The following is a 5,720-nucleotide window of genomic DNA, read 5'->3' as shown; positions in this document are numbered from 1 at the left end:
TGGGGCGGGAAGAGGAGTCGTGAGGCTCCACCTGCACGCGCTGATGGGGCGGATTGGAGGAGGAGTTTCGTCTCTTTCTGGCTCTTCGTAGCTCGGAATATTCCCTGGGCGGGAAGAGGAGTTGTGAGGCTCCACCCGCACGCGCTGATGGGGCGGAGAGGAGGAGGAGTTTCAGCTTTCTGGGTTTTTTTATTGGTCAGAATGTTACTGGGGGAAGAAGAGAAGCTCGCGCGCGTTCCTCCTGGCAGTTGGTTATAAGTCGTGCCCGGTAACGTTCGTTGTGTTGGGGGCAGAAGCAGAAGGAATCAGCCTCGATTTCATTGAGCTCTGGGGCAGAAAGTTCGACTCTGTAACCCCTGAGGCTCTTCCTCCTGTCTCCCCCGAGATGCAGAGACAGATTTAAAGAGTCGGTCGACCTGCGTGTTTTTGCTGCAAATTCACTTTCTAATTCTGTCTTTTCTTTTTGTGGCCGTTAAGAGCCCCCCCCCCCCCCCCACTCTTATCATCATTGCTTGCCAGGGTTGAAAGAAAACATTTCTCCTGTGTAAATCCTCTTTTTTCACTGGAGGGAAGTTTCAGAAGGGGAATCAATTGAAGGGGGGTTCAGAAAGCCAGACTGGCCGAGAAGGGTGATGTGAGACAACTTCAGCAGAAGGCAGGTTCTTCTTTTAATTAGCATTTTTAATGTACATAACTCCTAGTATCAATACTAACAGTATTTTGGAATAATCTTTGCTGTTATAGAAAAACAACTTTGAACTTACATGTGTTTCTGATTGGAGGGAGATCAGCTGGAGAGAAGACAATATCGGGGTATGAGTTACATTATTATGTTTATTTGGTGGGTAGGATGGTAGGCATGGCCAGTTCAAGTGTATTAGGCAGGACATGCATTCAGTTTGGGCACCTAAAAATTGAAAGTGCACACAAATTACGTATATGTGCTTATACCTATGACTTAACCACCAAACGAGAGGGAACCGCTATACAGTAACTCAGCTCAGAGACATAAAACTCTGAAGAGGGGGATGTTACCCCCTCTTGGGGCAAGAGTATATCATCCAATCATAGCATAATTATTGATAAAAGCGGATCCTACTCAAAGGTGTGAGGTCAATTGGTAACTGTATATATAACGCTTGATAGTAATGCTTTCAAAAAAGATTTTTTTTGAATCTTTTTTGAAAGCATTACTATCAAGCGTTATATATACAGTTACCAATTGACCTCACACCTTTGAGTAGGATCCGCTTTTATCAATAATTATGCTATGATTGGATGATAAACTTGCCCCAAGAGGGGGTAACATCCCCCTCTTCAGAGTTTTATGTCTCTGAGCTGAGTTACTGTATAGCGGTTCCCTCTCGTTTGGTGGTTTAATTTACTTGAGTCAGTCTCTTTATTACAGCCCAGTTTCTTTTCTGACTCTTTTGATACATTGTCCCTGCTGTATTGTATACCTATGACTTAACAAGTATTTTCAATTTCTTGTACAACACCATTCTAATCCTGAACCTTGGGGTAGTGAATCAATCCCTTCTCTGGAGAACTCTCGTAGGCAAGTGAAGTTACTTACCTGTAACAGAGGTTCTCCGGTACAACAGGATCAGTCAGCCACCCTTGGTGATGTCGTCCGATGTGCCCTGAAAGCGGATTCGCTCTCCCAGAGCTCAGAGGAAGATAGTTGTAGCCTCCCTCTGCGGTGCTTAGCAGCAGCATCCGTATGGGGAGGAGAGCGGGATAGTGTGGATGACTGATTCTGCTGTCCTGAAGAACCTCCGTTATAGATAAGTAACTTCACTTTCTCCATGGAGAAGCAAGATGAGTCAGCCACCCTTGGTGCCTCCCTAGCTGAGGGGGTGGAAGGGCAAGTGGCTTTCTGCCTGATCTGATCTCAGGCCCCTTCCATGTGCTGGCCTGCTGCTGTGGCAGGATGAGGCTGCTGGAGCCCTTACTATGCTCATCCCTCTTCTTTTTTTTTTTTTTTAGGACAAGGAATGAGAAGATTGTTGTTTTGAACTTAACTTGTTTTTTAAACCATGTAACTTTAAACTGGTGCCAACAGGCATCTCAAATTTTTTTTTCAATGATATGCTTACAGTGGTCACCTGACTACTTCTTGAGTTGATTCACTAACCCCCTATCACCCTCTGATCTGCACATGCAAATGAGGGAGAACGGCATTCAAATGATGGCATTCAAATGATTCACAAACAAAAACCCTGCAACACCAACTGGGCTGACCGATCACAAACAAGCGACTGCTGAGGAACAATCACTCAGGTCCTTTCCAACTGCCCTGTCTTCTGCTGCCCTGCTCTCTGTCCCAAATTCCTGCTTTCAGCCCTGATCTCCCGCCTGTCCTGATCTCCTGCAGCCCCTACTGTCCTTGGGATCGCTATAGAGCAATCCTGGCAGGTGGTTGGAGGCGTGATTCCGATCGCCCTCATTTGCATGAGGACGATTCGTGAATTGGCCCCCTGGACACAGATCGGATCGGATCCATGCCCTTAGTAAATCTAGCCCATAGTCTTTCTGAGATAAGCACTCCTCAAGGTACTCAGAGGTTTCCCCGCAGAAGAAGCAGCCACGTTTGGGGTACTCTTTTCGGACATGTCTCCTCCACAGGGACCGGAGTATGAGGAACCATCCACCTCTTATTCTCCTTGTCGCTCCCAGGTCTCGTTGGATCCCGAGGCCTCGACTTCGTCCAGTCCTTCTCAGAGGCCGGTGCTGGCGGACCAATTGTCTTTTTCCTCCTTCCTCCGACAAATGGCGGATGACCTAGACATTATTTTGGACACCGGTTTGCGGTACTCCAAGGAATACCTCGACACTATGCATTTGCCGCATCCTCCTGCGGAGTCTCTTCGCCTACCTCTCCACAAACTTCTCGACCAAACGTTTATGAGATGTTTTGAGACCCCATACTCCATTCCTGCGGTCCCGGGCAAGTTAGATGCCCGATACCGCACGGTCCATCACAAGGGGTTCGAGGGCCCTCAACTTTCTCACCAATCCTTGCTGGTCGAATCGTCCCTCAAGCGGTCTCATCCGTCCAGGTGTATGCCTCGGTGCCTCCGGGGCGCGAGGGCAGGACCATGGACAAGTTTGGCAGGTGGATATACCAGAACTCGATGATGGCTTCCAGAGTTCTTAATTATACGTTCCATTTTGCTTCTTATTTGGAGTTCTTCCTGCCTGTGCTTCGGAAGTTCACTCCTTACATTGAATCTCAGGCTCGCTTCGAATTTGAAGAAGTTGTTGCTTCACTGTCCCAGCTACGCCTTCAACTGATGCAGTCGTCTTATGACGCCTTCGAGCTCTCGGCTCGAGCTGCTGCCTGCTCCATGGCCATGAGTCGTCTGGCCTGGCTTCGCACCATTGACATGGATCCTAACCTCCAGGACAGGCTGGCCAATTTTCCTTGTGCGGGAGCGGATTTATTTGACGAGTCTATCGAGACTGTGACGAAGAAGCTCTCTGACCATGAGAAGTCCTTTTAGTCTATTCTTTGGCCTAAGCCTAAGCCTCAACAGTCTCGACCTGCCAGAACGCCCTTGATCTATCAGAGGCGTTACACTCCGAGGCAAGTTCCAGCTGCCAGGCAGCCTGCAAAACGACAGCCTCCGCAAAAGGCTCCGCAGAAGCCTCAACCGTCTAATGTCCCTAAGGCTACTCAGCCTTTTTGACTCTCTCTTAGGGAGCATAACCGACCTTGTTCTGCCATCCCCTGTTTTTCCCATTGGGGGTCGTCTCCATCATTTTTTCCATCGATGGACGGCTATTACCACCGACCTCTGGGTCCTTACCATCATCAAGGAAGGGTACTCTCTGCAATTTCATCGGGTCCCCCCGGACCACCCTCCAAGAGAGTATCCTTCAAACTTGACTCAGACCGCCCTTCTTCTTCAGGAAGCTCAAGCTTTGCTCCGGCTTCGTGCCGTCGAGCCGGTCCCTATGGACCAGCACAACCGGGGGTTTTACTCCCGGTACTTCCTTGTCCCGAAGAAGACGGGCGACCTGCGACCCATTCTGGACCTCAGGGTCCTCAACAAGTTCTTAGTCAAAGAGAGATTTTGCATGCTGACCCTAGCTTCTCTCTATCCCCTCCTCGAGCAGAACGACTGGTTATGCTCTCTAGATCTCAAGGAGGCCTACACTCACATTCCCATTCATCCGGCCTCTAGCAAGTTCCTCAGATTTCGGGTGGGACATCTACATCTGCAGAATCGGGTGCTTCCATTCGGCCTGTCCTCGTCTCCCAGAGTCTTCACGAAGTGTCTGGTGGTAGTGGCCACTGCACTCCGGAACCAAGGTCTTCAGGTATTCCCCTACCTCGACGACTGGCTCATCAAGGCCCCCTCGGCTCCGGGGGTCATCTCGGCGACCCTGTCCACGATTCGGTTCCTGCAGAGTTTGGGCTTCGAGATCAACTTCCCCAAATCTCATCTACAGCCTACCCAGTCTCTCCCCTTCATCGGGGCAGTTCTGGACACCATTCAGCTCAGAGCATTCCTGCCTCCTCAGCGCCTGGATGCTCTTCTTCACCTCTGCCAGTCGGTGTCTTCTCGCCAGTCCATCTCAGCGAGACACATGATGGTTCTTCTGGGCCACATGGCCTCGACAGTTAATGTGACGCCTTTTGCCAGACTTCATCTCAGGATTCCTCAGTGGACCCTGGCTTCTCAATGGTCTCAGGTGTCGGACCCGTTGACTCGACACATCACAGTCACTCCTGCTCTTCGGCAGTCTCTGTTTTGGTGGATGACCTCTTCGAATCTATCCAGAGGTTTGCTGTTTCACACTCCTCCCCACCAGAAGGTCCTCACCACCGATTCTTCGACCTGCTCATCTGGATGGTCATCTGGATGGTCTTCGCACTCGGGGAATCTGGACCAGTGCGGACCGACTCAATCAAATCAATCTTCTGGAGCTCAGAGCCATCTTCAATGCTCTTCAAGCTTTTCAACATCTGCTTCACGACATGGTGGTCCTCATTCGCACAATCAGGTCGCCATGTATTATGTCAACAAGCAGGGGGGCACGGGCTCAGCCTCCCTCTGCCAGGAAGCTCTCAGAGTCTGGGATTGGGCGGTTCGACACAATGCCTTCCTCACAGCTGTCTACATTCAGGGGAAGGACAGTCAACCTAAGTCGTCTTCTCCAGCCTCACGAATGGACACTCCATTCCAAGCCCCTTCATCAGATATTTGCACAGTGGGGGACGCCTCAGATCGACCTCTTTGCGGCCCCCCACAACTTCAAGCTGCCTCAATTCTGCTCCAGGATCTACACTCCTCATCGTCTCGAGGCAGATGCTTTTCTGCTGGATTGGGGGAATCGCTTTCTGTATGCGTTTCCTCCCTTTCCTCTCAAAAGACTGGTCAAGCTGAAGTCCGACCATGCCACCATGATTCTGATAGCTCCTCGGTGGCCCAGGCAACTTTGGTTCTCCCTTCTACTTCAACTCAGCAGCAGGGAGCCGTTCCTTCTTCAAGTATTTCCTTCACTGCTTATTCAGCATCAGGGATCTCTACTTCATCCCAACCTGCAGTCTCTCCACCTGACAGCTTGGTTCCTCTCGACGTAACTCCTCACCAGTTTTCCCAAGCGGTGAGGGATGTCTTGGAGGCTTCCAGGAAGCCTGCTACTCGTCAATGCTACTCCCAAAAATGGACTAGATTTGCCTCCTGGTGTCTTTCTAATTCTAAGGAGCC

The sequence above is a fragment of the Geotrypetes seraphini genome, chromosome 2 (genome assembly GCF_902459505.1).
Source record: "Geotrypetes seraphini chromosome 2, aGeoSer1.1, whole genome shotgun sequence".
In the NCBI taxonomy this organism is placed as follows: domain Eukaryota; kingdom Metazoa; phylum Chordata; class Amphibia; order Gymnophiona; family Dermophiidae; genus Geotrypetes; species Geotrypetes seraphini.
The sequence above is the reverse complement of the archived record's forward strand: the minus strand, read 5'-3'. Positions refer to the sequence as shown.